This window comes from Nomascus leucogenys, chromosome 2, assembly GCF_006542625.1.
Source record: "Nomascus leucogenys isolate Asia chromosome 2, Asia_NLE_v1, whole genome shotgun sequence".
Classification (NCBI taxonomy): domain Eukaryota; kingdom Metazoa; phylum Chordata; class Mammalia; order Primates; family Hylobatidae; genus Nomascus; species Nomascus leucogenys.
The window spans coordinates 34,467,843-34,482,224 of record NC_044382.1 but is presented as its reverse complement, the minus strand read 5'-3'; the positions used below and the strand labels follow the sequence as shown (position 1 = coordinate 34,482,224).

Below are 14,382 nucleotides of genomic sequence, written 5' to 3'. Positions count from 1 at the left end.
TTAAACTACTAAAGAACACACTTTTTTCCCTACCTCTTTCCTTGTCCCCTCTGTCCCTTTGCTATTAATACCCCTCCCCAGTAACATAGTAATTAATATTCTATTTTATTTTTCTCTGCTATATTTATTATCATCTGACATTCTATATGCTTATTCATTTATTGTCTAGAATGTGAGCTCTATGAAGGCAGGAGCTTCAGCTCTTATGTTCATTGTGGAATCCCCATTGCCTATAGCAATGCTCAGCATGTGGAACATACTAAACAAACATTTACTGAATGAATGAGTGAATGGGCACTCACAGACACACACACACCACAACACACATAAAACATCCTCATTCTCTGCTGAAGGTGAGCCTCACTGATTGTCATTAATGTGCGACATTCAATGTACACCATTCTTCACTTTGCCAAATGGGTTATAGAGCAGCTTTTCTCTTTATTTCCCTTTCTTTCATGGCTGGGGCATGGAGGGAAAATGTTTTTTAATACTGTTGTAAAAACTGAAATTCTTATTACTTTAATGTCAAAGCCACATCTATCAGTGGGGACATTGAATGGGAATCATTGGTGGAAATCCTCCCTGATAAGTGAGCAAAGACATGCTGGGGAGAGGGTAGATGAGTTCTGAGTCACTCTGCAGAAGTGGTGGTTGTTGAGAAACTTGTTTCTGTCATTTCTGCTCAAAAATTCACAATGACTACTTAGTGTTTACAGAATTAAGTTCAAACTCCTCCACTGTTCTTTCACTGGTGCCTTTTACTCCAGCCAAACTGGATAATTCACTGTACTTTTCCCAACTGCTTCTCCGCTCCATATACCCCCGACACACTTACACACATATTTTTTCAACCACTTTTCCCTTCTATGTGGAACCTTTAGCTTCTGTTTTCTAGGTTCCACCTGTCCTTCATAGTGCAATAGCAACTCTGTCTAGTCATGATATTTCCTCTCATTCCTTTCATCCTCCCTCCCTAAGCCCCGAAGACAGCTGGCTGAGTTATCCTTCCTCAGATTTCTTTAAGAAATCTCACCTCCTCTTTGGGGGTGTTTACCAGCTTTTGCCTCCACTTATCTCTGTCTAGACTTGTCTGCTAAATTATCTCGATGGCCGAGACAATTCCCTGTTTTTCTATGCATCTCAGGCTAACAGTGAGTGTTTGCGGCAGCTTCTGTGTGTAGCTGCGTATTTCCATTTTTTTTTTTCAGCAGTACAAATAAACTTTAGGCCTTTTCTGATGAGAACATGTTAAATATATAGTATTTTTCTTATATGGTCAATACAAGTGAATTTCTTTCACCATTCATTCTGTAAAAGGCAGAATAATTAATAATGAAGGTAAATGTAGAGACAGGCTTGCATTTCTTGAGGCTACAGTGAGAAAGGATCAGTTTCTCATAGGGCTTGGCAGGGTATGTCAAGTTGGTGGACCAAAGGGGGCATCTGATTGCTGACTTTGGGAGCTTAAGACTTCACAGGTGGAAAGAAATTAGTAACTGAAATTGGGACTCAGTTCAGGATGCTGGGTGAGTGAACAGTGTTACTCAGGGTAACTTTCAGTTTCTCTTCTTCAAGGTTTCAGGTTGATGCAAGAGACTGTGATAACACTGCCCCCTTCTGTTACTCTAGGTTGTTAATCCTGATGACGTCTCAAGTTGGCTTTGATGATCTTGACATGAATTTTTGATTTCCAAGAAATGCTTACTTAAGGCAGAAGAGAAAGGAGATCATATGTTCAATGTGGTACACGATTTCATTCTATCAAGTTCCGCCTTTTTATAGTTCTCTTGATCATGACATTTTGTCGTGAGGTTTCACTTCAATTGCATTATAATGGGAGATTTTAGACCAGGGAACGAATGAAGCAAAGGATTGTAACAAAATCAATTAATTCATCTATGTATTTGTGTTCTAAGGGATTACATGATTTCTTCTAGTTCCTAGAGCTTTCCTATTTCTTCCCTTGGAAGTTAAAGCAAGCCACTGGTTGAGGCACTGTGGCTCTTTCATTTATAACAGAACCTTTCAGATTTTAAGAGCAGTTGAAGAGCTGTGAATGCCGGTCCTTCACATATCAAAAACCAGCACCACTTTCTATGAATATCACTATTTGTGAAATGATTTATCTCAGAACGTTTGAATGTCTCTGTAACCATTTTTTTCCCTTTCCTTATCAGCCCGTTTGTATGGAACTCTAAAGAAGGTGAGGCCAGATAGCAGAGAGCTTTGAATATACACCAAGGACTTTGGAGTTTATTCTATGAGCAGTGGGGAGCCAATTAAGATATCTGTGCAAAAAATGGCATCTTTAGAAAGAGGACACTGTTACCTTTGTGTCAAATGAACTGAGATGAAAAAACTTGAAAGGAGGAAGAACATTAACAGGTCCATATAGAAATACCACCACCTGTACCCCGAAAATCCTCACTAGCTTTTCCTCATTTATTCTACTTCACTCTACTCTGAGACATCATCATATATGACTAAATCCCTGTAAATTCTCCCCACTGATCTCCCTACAACTAATTTTGTTTCCCTTACAATTTGTTATCCCCATATCAGCCAAAGTCACCTTTTAAAAAGTAAGCAAAACAGAACATGTCACTTCTAACTTTAAATTCCCGATGACTTCCCATAACACATAGAATGAAATGTATGGTTTGGTCCCTGCCTGCTTCTCAGACCTGCACTCTCACCCTTGCTCATTGGGATCCAACTTGCTGGCTTTCTTGGTTCCTTGAACAAGCCAAGCTTAGTTTCACCTCAGACAGCTGAGACTTTGCTATTGCCATTCCACCTGCCTAGAGCACACTGTTCCCAGCATTTCACATAGCTGGCTCTCCTCCCCAGAGTCTCAGCCTGCGGTACCAATCCTCTTCTCCTTGCCCCAAACAAGATTTTTTTAATATTACCTATTCTATTTTATTCATAGCTCATTTCACTATATGAAATGATCTTGCTCATTTATTTGTTTATGATCTGTGTTTCTGGCCTATAATGGAAGTTCCATGATGGCAAAGAGCTGGTCTACTTTATTCATTTCTGGATCCCCAACATATAGAGCTTATAGCTTAGTGTTGTGCCTGGCTCATGGCTCCATGATTATTTCTTAGTCAAATTTGGGTAAAAGGCAAAGAACAAAGGTACGACAAATGGAAGTGAAGAGAAGAGATATCTGAAAGAAGTATAGTAGAGAAAGTGGGTAGATTTAATTACTGAATGTTGGGTGCCAATGGAAAGGGAGGGATCAGATGATGGATTTTTCACTTGGATTGAGAAACCTGTGATGCTCTTAACACAGAAGGAGAACTTGGAGAAATGAAAAAGATGAGAGTGGAAAACAGATATTTAGCTTTGGACTCGAGTGTAAGGTGCTGGTAGATCTCCATAAAGTTGCCCAGCAGGTGTATGGAAGTTGAGAAGAAAGCAAGGCCAAGCATTTAGATGTTGCAGTCATTTGCATGCAGTGATGATGGTTCACTGAGACTGAATTAGGTCAACAAGGGGGAATATTTGGGAAGAAAGAAGAGAACATTAAAAATGTGCAGACTTTCACTCAGATATCCTTGTATATGAAGCACCATGCTGGGACAAGTGACATCTAATAAATGCGGAGCAAGCTCTGGAGCTTATGGGGACAGAGATGGTGACACTGATAACTTGTCAAGTAGAAAATGTGTTATCCATATAAGAAACATTACAACACTGCCATATGGTGCTCTTTGACTTATCCAAACCACCTCTCAGTAGGAGGCTCTGCATCCGCAAGGGAGATTTATATGATTGCTCTGTTTCCTTCCCTTCACATCTGTAAGGAGTCCAGAGTAAGGATTGGTCAATGTTAGTGATGTGGCCTACCCTGAGCTCTTGTGGAGCTAATAATTAGAACAGTTTGAGGAAGGGGAGAATTCATTTTTAAAAAGACACGAAGCAATGTGTTTGTAATAGCAAATGCTACATTTGTTGAGCATTTACTATGGGCCAGTTAGTGAACTAAGCATTCAACATGCATTATTTATTTAGTTCTCACAAAACTCTGTATGGGAAGTACAATTATTACCCCTGTTGTACAGATGAGGAAACTGTGGCTCAGATGTATGTAACTTTCCCAGCTGGTAAATAATGGAGGTGGGATTCGGCCCCAGGACTCTCTGATCCCAAAGCCCAGCCTTTTAACCGTGATGCTCTATTGCTTCTCTGTGGAAGAAATAATCATTTTTAGTACTTAAATTGTGTTTTGGTATTTTTTGTGAATACTATGAATTTGTGAATATTAGGTCAACTTAAGGAAAATTTTATTTGCAGTAATGAAAGGTGACCACAAATCCTTCAATGTTGTCATTTTGTGCTGATCAAAAGTAACTTGTTCTTTTATTAGATCTCCTTTGTGTCACACAATTGCCTTAAAGAACTGTTGCTTACACCATCAACTTCCCCAGACCCTCAGGATATCCTTAATTACAGGACCCCCTGTGTATCTGAAATAGAAATAGTGCTTGAAATCCTCCTCTACCACCATCCCCCAATGTTAAACTATAGGCATACCCTGTTAGCATGGGGGATTCTCTTCCTGGAAATTATCACATTAACTAAATTGATGCTATATGTGCCTTTGGCCAAAGATTTCTTCTATTTACCTTTCTTGTCTTTGTGGGTTGCTGCAAGGCTTATGTTGCCTTTCAAAATCTCAGAGGATTTCTACCAGACAACAAATCTCTGCTGATCTGGGTTTCTTAGACCACCTCCTTGGGGTCATCTGAGGTTGTTGCAGTGCAGCCTGCTTGCTACCAATCCAGCACCTTTCATGATTTTTGCAGAATCTCCAGCACCGTTGCTTGGTCACCTTTTGTCAGCCATCTTGAACTTCAGTGTTCACTGGCACACAAGGAACCACAGAAAGAGGGAGCTGGTGGAGTCAACAAATGGAGAGGGAAGGGCCACTCAAATGGCTCTTAGTCTTCACTGGCTGAGAACCAAATACAAATTAGCTGTACAGTAGAGTGCTGCAACGGACTTACATTTATATACACATATAAAATATTTCTGAGATCATCAGCACTCTAATGAATCAGCCCTGTCTGTAACAGCTCTAAATGAATTCTAAATGAGTGCCTCTCTGACTTCATACCCAGTAAATGTATAGTAATGCAAAGTGGCACTTTCTTTAGTTCATCAATAATTTATTAATGGGCACTTTGTTCTAGGCATGATGTTTCTTAGAGTTTCAAAAAATGACTTTGTCTTTGGTTGCTCTGTTTCTCTCGTAGACTTTTTCCAGTTCTCTTAACAGCAGTCATCACTTTCTCCTGTGTGCCAGTTGTCTCCAAGTCAGACACAGAGTGTTTTCCCCTATTGGATTATAAGCTTAGTGAAGGTAACACTCATGTTTGGTTCACTGTTACATCCTCTACAAAGCCTAACATAATTCCTTGTACAAATAGATACATAAATATTTGAGTAAATGAATGATAATAAGAGACATGGCCAAAACATTTTAAAGGAGCTCAAAACGTATTTTGTTGGACTCCAGCAATCTAAGCTATCATTACTATGTGGGGCTCTAGGGAAGGACTCTGTGTTGGCTCTGATTGGCCAGTGGCTCTGCAGGTGATCTTATTTTTTTGGAGGGAAGTGAGTTTTTACTATTGTGAAGCACTTTTATTATTGTCAGTGCCTCACAATAATAAAACTCCATCAATCACTTCCATTGGGCAGTTACTTTTTCTTTCTTTACCCTTATAGGTATAAATGACTTTGGACCAAATGGCAATAAAAGGAAGGTATTTTATTACTGTCTTTGGGGCAAATAAAGCATTTATTATTTCTCCATCCCTAGCCTTTTCATCTAATTTTTAATCTTAATTTATAATTGTATTATATGTCCTATCCAGGAGTAATTGTAGCTTCTCTATCCTGTATTATGGCACATCAACAACACAGATGTATGTAACTACTCTCAAGACCTCATTTAAATATATGAAAAATTCAAGAGATTGTTCAAGGGACACCAGGTTGAATCCAGGTTCTATCAGATTCATAAATCTTTTTTTGTGTCACTCCATTTGTTCATAGGCATTCTTTTTCCTGATGAATGGCAACCAGATTTATCAGGAAGATATACAACACTGGCTCCATTTCAAACAATTGTCCGATATCCTTTGGCAGCTATTGGAACTGCACATTGCAGTGGTACCAGCCTGTCATTTTGAGAGACCCCTAGGGTAATTGTGAGATGTGCTTGAGGCTCACATCATTGTCTGTAAAGGTAACATGCAATTTGCTTGGCAGAAGCTGTGTAAATCTGCATTGTACAGCAAAAAAGGTGATGTTTCCTACCTCATATTTGAATTATGTGCTTTGGCCCCTTAAATCTTGTGCCCAGTATGTGTGTCTATGTAGGTCAATCATTATCAGGCATTCTAACTCCATAACCCACCCTACACACATGTTTGGAAAGAATGCAGAGTAACTGATGCATAAAATAGTTGGATTATAATTGTCTGGTACCTTGTCAAAATACTTTTTCAGTAAATCATATTTTTCAAGCATATAAGCACTTTTTAAAAAATAAAAACTAGAATTTTATTGTTCTGATGTAAATTCTTATCCTAAAAGCAATGTCTTATTTCTATAAGCTTTTAAATTCTGGAACATAAACATATATATTACTTATCCTTTTGGATTCATGAAGGGTCAGTTCTCTGATGCTCTATTCATAAACATTTCATTTTTCACATTTGGAACCAACATTTCAGGAGTAAAGAAAATTAGATATGCTACACTCTTAGATCACATGCTTGTTATATCCAGCTGAAACTTCTGGATACCACTGCCCTAATTGGTGGTTTATTCTTTCATTCATTCATTTGCTTGTTCATTCTCACAACCCTTTGACAAATATGTATAGAGTGCTTACTCCGAGCCTGGCGCTGAACTGCGATTGGGGATATAGTGGTGATCTATGCTGGATTGTGTTGGTGTTCTGTGTGATGCCAAACCAAAATATATTGGGCACACAGTGAGGATATTTAATAAAAGAAACTATATGCCCAAATAATTTGGGTGTAGTGAAAAAGGACCTTGGAATCAGACAGGTTTGGTGTGATCTGCTGCTGGTTACTTAACCTCTTGGAGGCTCTTTTATTCTCCCCACAATGCTAACATTTCAGGATTGTTTTAGGAATTAAGATAGAAAATGTATGTGGAATTGCCTGGCAATTGGGTCAGTTAATTTTATTAATTTGTTTGGCCACAGGCACAGACATGAATCTTTTAAGAAACTGGTGTCAGTGAAATTTTGAAACTGGAAACTCTGATCTCTTCCTCTTTCAGGAGTGTTTCTTTTAAAGATTTCACTTTTTTCTATTCCAATTTGACCCAACATCGAAGACACGAATACCTCTTTGTAGTAGTGGGTTAAGAGAGGGTGGTTTTCGCAGTCAGCTTATTTCTCTGGGACCTGACCAAATGAAAAGATCCCTGCTAGCATGTAGAACTCAATGTCTGAGAAACAAACTGGAATCAACTACCTTATATTCCTAACCAACAGCTCCATCTGATATGACCCTATCAACTTTTTAATTGTTTCACTGGGCCCTTCTGAGGATATCGCTCTTGGTTCTGCAGTTAAATTAAACAAACATTAATTGAGCATCTCTCAGATGCCAGACCTTGTGCTACCTGCTTGAGGGTACCAAGAATGAAAAATGACCTCTGCCCCATGGATTTCTTGCAAATAATTCAAAAGGGAAGGGAAAAAAGTGGTATTCAGAGCATATCTGCAATTCTCAGCTTTGAGTTCTCAAGTCCTCTAATAAAACAATTCAATCTTGAGCTAAATCTTTCCATTTGTTATTTGGTGTTTGCCCTTCTTTCTTCCTGCTGTTCCCCATCTGCAGATGCCACTGGTAAGATTCATTTCAGCCTAAGAGTATGACATGTTTGGATTTATTTGTGAAAAACGCCTTCTACAAACAATCACTATACCAAAGTGACTGTGCTGAATCACTGTAAAATGATGTTATCTGTTTTGAATGAGCCAGCCTGTTCATTCACTTTCTTCTATTCATCATCCTTTGAAAGGTGTAGATACTTTCCAAGTTGGAAGCCCTGTTTTTAAATGAACTAATTATCAATCTCCAAGGGCAAATGTGCTTAGAGTTCTGAGTATCATTTTACTTTCTCCTATTCCTCTCCTAGAAGGGAGAGCCAGGCTTTCAGAAAGGGATCAGTAACATCAACAGCATAAATGAGTAAAGTGTTTGCTCATGATTATATAGCTGGTAGGTACCTCTTTCAAACTCTGTTCTGCCTGATTCTAAAACTTGTTTCTTTTCTTTACAAACAGGATTTTAAAACTCTATTTCCTTAAGTTGCTTCAGGGGATTCCACAAATTCCATTTACACATATATAAAACTATTTAGAAAAAAATTAAAATGCACTCTAAAGACATTTGAGATATTTATTATTGCAAGTTCTGGAAGATTTTTTAAAAAATAAATATTTTTGAACTTAACACCTAAGCTGATTCTGATTTCATTCTGCTTGTATCTGTTGCATATTATGGAATGACAACAAAGACGCCTTTTGAAAGATGGGTTCCCTAGGTAGGAGATAAAAGGTTGATAATTACTGGCTTGCAATTTACACTACTGCTTTACCGAGAGATATATTACATAGTACATAGAGCAGACATAAAGAAGACTCCACCAACGTGTAATACAATTTAGCTAACAAACATCACACGGAATAACACGACATGGATCAACAGGCTGTAGGCGAAGGACTTCAGGGGAGGCAAAGGTAGGCGTCTTGTTTTTAGGGCTTTTCCTAAAATAGTGCATGTGTAAATACATGCACTAATTAGTAAAACAATTGGTTTTACTAATTGTTTGAGAATCGTGCAGCTAATAGTGCAGCTATGTTTTTCATTTGCCAACTCATTTTCAGAAATAAGTATATTTCTGTTGGTTAGGCTTCATGCTGATGAGATTACAGTTTTAAAACACATACATGGGAGTTGGCTTTACTTGGCTTCGTGGCCAAATTGTACACTCCTAACTTTGACCATTTGTTCCAGAACAGCTTCCTTTTTTTTTTTTTTTTTTTTGAGACAGAGTCTTGCTTTGTCACCATGCTGGAGTGCAGTGGCACAATCTCGGCTCATTGCAATCTCCGCCTTCCAGGTTCAAGCAATTCCCCTGACTCAGCCTCCCGTAGCTGGAATTACAAGTGCGTACCATCACACCTGACTAATTTTTTGTATTTTAGTAGAGACAGAGTTTCACCATGTTGGCCAGGATGGTCTCGATCTCCTGATCTCATGATCCGCCCGCTTCTGCCTCCCAAAGCGCTTCCTCGTTTTGAAGACAAATTTAAAATGTGACTTCACATCTGTACCTACTACAGAAATGTATACTTCCATACACACTCACATACATGCACACCGCAAAAATTTTAGACCCTGTGAATATAGTCAATAATGTTGCCTTTATGCCTGAAGAACAGTACTTTTTTTTTCAGAGTAGCATAATTTTTTTTTAAATATCAAATCTCAAGATTATAGTTCACATAGAACTTTATCCTGTAGACTTCTGTTTGGAGGCACGATGGTGATACAGACAGCTTTTGCTTTCATTTGTATTTTATGACAGTGGAAATCAGGAGTATTTTCAGGGAGAAACTGTGAGAGAAATGACTTGGCTGAACATCTGCTATGAAGCTTTTATCTGAATCTGAGCCTGCAGTGGATGACCTCGAAGGATCTCCACTCCCAACTTTTAGATTATACAAGTCTAATCCAAATTCTTTCTTGTCAGGCTTTACGTTAACAAGAAAGATCACTGTTTGCTGCCTTCTTCATCTGTTTCTTACATAGCAAATTACTTCCTAGAATGTCTGAAGATTTGAAAGCTGTATTTGATCTTCATTTTGTCATTGGCCATGATATCTCTTTAAGGGGAGATAGTTTCATTTTATAGATATGGAAGCAGAGGCCATCTGAGGTTAAATGGTTTGTCAAAATCATATGTGAACTATGTAACACCAAAGGCTAAATATAGCACTAGGGATATTTCTGAAAATAAAAGGCAGTGCCCAAGAATCTATAACTTTGTTTTCTTTTTGAGATAGGGTCTCACTCTGTTGCCCAGGCTGGTGTGCAGAGGCACCATCATAGCTCATTGCACCCTTGAACTCGAGACTCAAGCTATCCTCCCCCCTCAGCCTCCCAAGTAGCTGGGACTACAGGAATGCACTGCCACACCAGGCTAATTTTTCTATTTATTAATTTATTTTTGTAGAGACAGGGTCTTGCTGTTGCCCAGCCTGGTATCAAACTCTTGGCCTTAAGCAATCTTCCCACATCATCCTCCCAAAGCGCTGGAATTACAGGTGTGAGCCACCATACCCAGCCAATGTAACTTTAAATTTTTTCCCCCATTGGTAGGATTTTGAGTTTGTGTGTGCATTTGCATGTGAGTGTTTGAGTCAGAGACTATATGAAATTGGGCTTTGCATCTCAACTACCTAGCACTGTGCTGGACACAACATAGGCACTTAATAAATCCATGTAGTATAAATGAAAGGGTACCAGGGAAATAATCTTGTCTGGCAAAAGACAGTGGCATTTTCATTTTTAACCCAGGATACTGATTATTTTCATTTCCCCACTCTGCCACCCCATCTCCCTCACCAAATCCTGAAATTTCCCCATGAATAATAAATACATTTATAACAAGCAGTGGTCTTAACCTGAATTTTCATACTGGAAAGAATAACGATTTTGGATGTAGAACTCAATTTCTATGTTTGGGAATCTTTTGTAATTTCTTTATGCCTCAATTGGAGTTTAACAACAATGAATACATATATTTTAAACCACTAGCATGAACACTAATGACATTTATTAAGCACTTGCTAAAAGCCATGGAATGTGCCAGAGAGCTTACATGCATCTTCATATTTAGTCCACGCAACACACCTGTGAGGCAGGTCTTTTTATTGCCACCATACCCTGGCTCAGAGACATGAGTCTCCTGTTCAAAGTCACACAGCCAGCCAGGCAGAGCTGGAAGAGGGGTAACGACTGACTGTGTTGAGGACTTGATGGTCATCCCTCCATAAACAGCAGCTATTAGGATAATGGTGATAATGCAGGAGTCCTTGGGAGCACATAACATGATGAGTGTGCAGCATCTTAGCATAAGTAAGTTTATGAGATCTGTTTCCTCCCTGATAGCGAAGGCTGTCAGCATGAAAGCTATCTCTGCTTGAGGGCAGAGAAAACTTAAGGATGTGTTAGGGGTGAGAATGTAGAGAGTGATCACATTATTTCAAAATTAAAATAGTCCTTTTGAGAATATACCCTTCGATATTTGGCTGTGCATATGAAAGTAAGAAACAGAGGCAAAAACATATTTTATCAGTTTCACAATTTACCTAACATACGTCTTGATTTGCTATATGCTTGAATATTACAAAGAACAGGATGGAACATTCTTCCTTGCTCTTCTTCTAAGAGAAATCTGTTGCCGTATGCTGTTCAGCCTTCAGTCCGGGAGTGCCATCCCACAGTGTTTCAGCGGAGAGCTGCCAGGAGAGAATAATAACACTAGCGGTGTTATTTGCTGACACGAAGGCTAGGAATACACTTACAGCCTAGACTTGGCTTCATGCCTCTTGTTAAGGCACCAAACAGCCGGGCTTACCGACAACTTCCCTGAGACACATTCGCTTACTCTAGCACTATTTAAATCTCTTTGTGGGGTGTATTGCTTTATTTCCTTCAAGTCTATTATCTTTTTAATCTCACCTCTCATTCGTTTTCATCCCTGAGACTAAAGAAACAAGAAGGAGTACAGATCTGGGGATGTTAACCTGAGGTCTATGAACCCCAACATGAATGGGCTTCAGGCCAATCTTGAACCAAACCCCTGATCTCTCAGAAGGTGAGGGAGGCCTAGACCATCTTGCTTTTCTGAGGTTCCATTTAGATTAAAAAGTAGATATGCCCAAATAGAGTTAGCAAAGCAAGTGTTTATTTTTAACTGCTTACTATAATAAACAAACTCTTTTAGCACACAACAATTAACAATATGATGCAATATAATTGTGCAAAACAGGATATTTACAGTGTTTATGAAAAATACCAATTCAAAATATTTCAGGTGGTATGATCAAATCATGGGTTGCAAGATTAAGGTTGTCTGGTGAATGCTTTCCATTTTTCAATTCTCAGAGTGTGTCTCTGTGAAAGTATGTGTAATCTCACTTCAAAAAGAAGTTTCATAGTCAAAATTTGAGGAATTCTGCTTATGTGAATCATCAACTACATGGCCCCCCCCACCGGTTCCTCTTTTTACTCAGCCTTTCCTGAGAGGTTCTGCCTTGACAGTGAATGCACACTTTTATGCTTGTGGGTTCATTTCCTAGGTTTTATTAGATTCTCTAAGCAGTCCATTTTCCAAAAAAGCTTAAGAACCTACTTGTCTCAAAAGTAACCTAACCTATAAAACCCAGACCAATGAACAGAACTCCTCATTTTAAAAAATCGGAATATTCTTCTTTTATATTATAAAATCTTTTAACTCTGCAATTTAAATTAATATTAATACTCTTTTTAAGAGTATTAATATTAATATTAATTATTGGCATGCTTTTTAAAAACGTGTTTTTAATCTTGAAATTTGTTGTTTCCAATTTCAAGAAAATGTCTTGAAATTTGTTGTTTCAGAAAAAATCTTGTTTCTTAAATTTGCCGCCTCTCTATTCCTATTCAAGAATATCTAAGGTTAAAATGAGGATGGTTATCCTGAAGAGTCAGTGGTCTAAAGCCCATCCTGCTACTTGGAATCGTGTGACCCTGAGAAAGTGCTGACCCTCTCTGTTCCTCAGTTCTGCATCTCTAAGATGAGATAGTTAATTTTCATTCCTCAAGTCCATTTTAGCTCTAAAAGATTATGATTTTTCTTACTGTGTTTCTCCAACTACTGCCATACTGTCCCTGCAATGTTTTAATACCTGAGCTCCAAAGCTATTGACATGACGTTTTGACCTGCTCTCTTAGAAATAAAACAAAACATTTGCTTACTTTACAACCAAAACCAGTACTTAATAGGTCTGAATTCAGATTTATTTTGTCTTTGACCTGATGTCAACGAAATATTTATTTTGTTGTCATGGTGAACAGTGCATGCCAAGTAAACTTAGATCACTATAAAAACTTAAAAATAAAAGAAAATCTAAATGTTTTGGCCCTGTTAAGTTGCCAGATACAGAGCTGCACTGATAGCTTAGGGCACTAGATGGCGATATAAGTGCATCACATAACAAACATCTTGCTTGGTCCAGCATTAAAATCCTAGTGATTGAGGCCAGAACAGGTTAATGCATTAGTTAAAGAAACAAAGTCAAATATAATCAGGTGTAGGAATGTTAGCTAATGCCCTGAATATGTTCAGTAACCCAATGCTTACTGAAAGAAAAGATTGTTAAAGTAGAAACTAATTTATCCTACTGTTGAGCGTATCTTCAAGCTAATTTTTTGGGCAAGAGTTGGCAATAAACACGTTTCTCATAAAATGTGTATAATTCCTAAGTTCACCTCCATTTTTGGTTTTTACTTTTTAAAAATAGCAATTGTTTGGGATGGCGTGTGCCTCACATATATTATTCATTGACCAAGCACTATATTCTTATCAGGGATGTGAGCCCTAAGACACTGGTGTTTTAAAGGGGAAATGGCCGACTTACTGTAAGCTGTTGGCTGGGCCATTATTGACTGGCAGGCTCAACTGGAAGCACTTTGTTAGTGGATTAGGTTGCCCTGGAAATGCCTTCCTGAAACTCTAATGATGCACTTAAGGGAGCCCTCTGGAACAGGAGTAAAATGCCTTTTAGCAGGAGTGCCTTCCACCAGAGTCCTCTTGGGATTACTTGGGAGGGGCTGGGGGCACGTCCAAAGAGATGCCCAGTAAGGAAACAACCCCAGAAAAATGTTGCAGGTATCAATTTCTTACAGGTAAGCTAAGATAATGACTTATGGATGTAAACTGTGGGCTTTCTGTGGGTGCCAGTGCTTCATATATTCATTTTGAAACAGTATCATTAATTTCAGAGATGGTGTTTATGTATCTACCTATCTACATATATAAATAGTTATTTATTTATTTGCTAGGGGTTGTGGTGGCAGGCGGATGAAATAGAAAAGAAAAAAGGGAGAATTTGATTGAATATGGTTTAAATCAAAGGATTTAAAAAAAGCACTTTGTATTTTGAACATTGGGGTCATTTGGTGTGCGTGTCTGTGTTTTAAAACAAGCATTAGAAGGATATTTGCCCTTCAGCAGGAATTCCGTGAACGGGGAGGGGGGAAGATT

General features: G+C 38.4%; 1 protein-coding gene across 1 annotated transcript in view; it reads left to right on the top strand.

Annotated features, from left to right (window-relative positions):
• The window catches only part of KCTD16 (potassium channel tetramerization domain containing 16), a 314,348-nt gene that overhangs the window by 19,717 nt on the left and 280,249 nt on the right, over window positions 1-14,382 (top strand). The window lies entirely within an intron of this gene.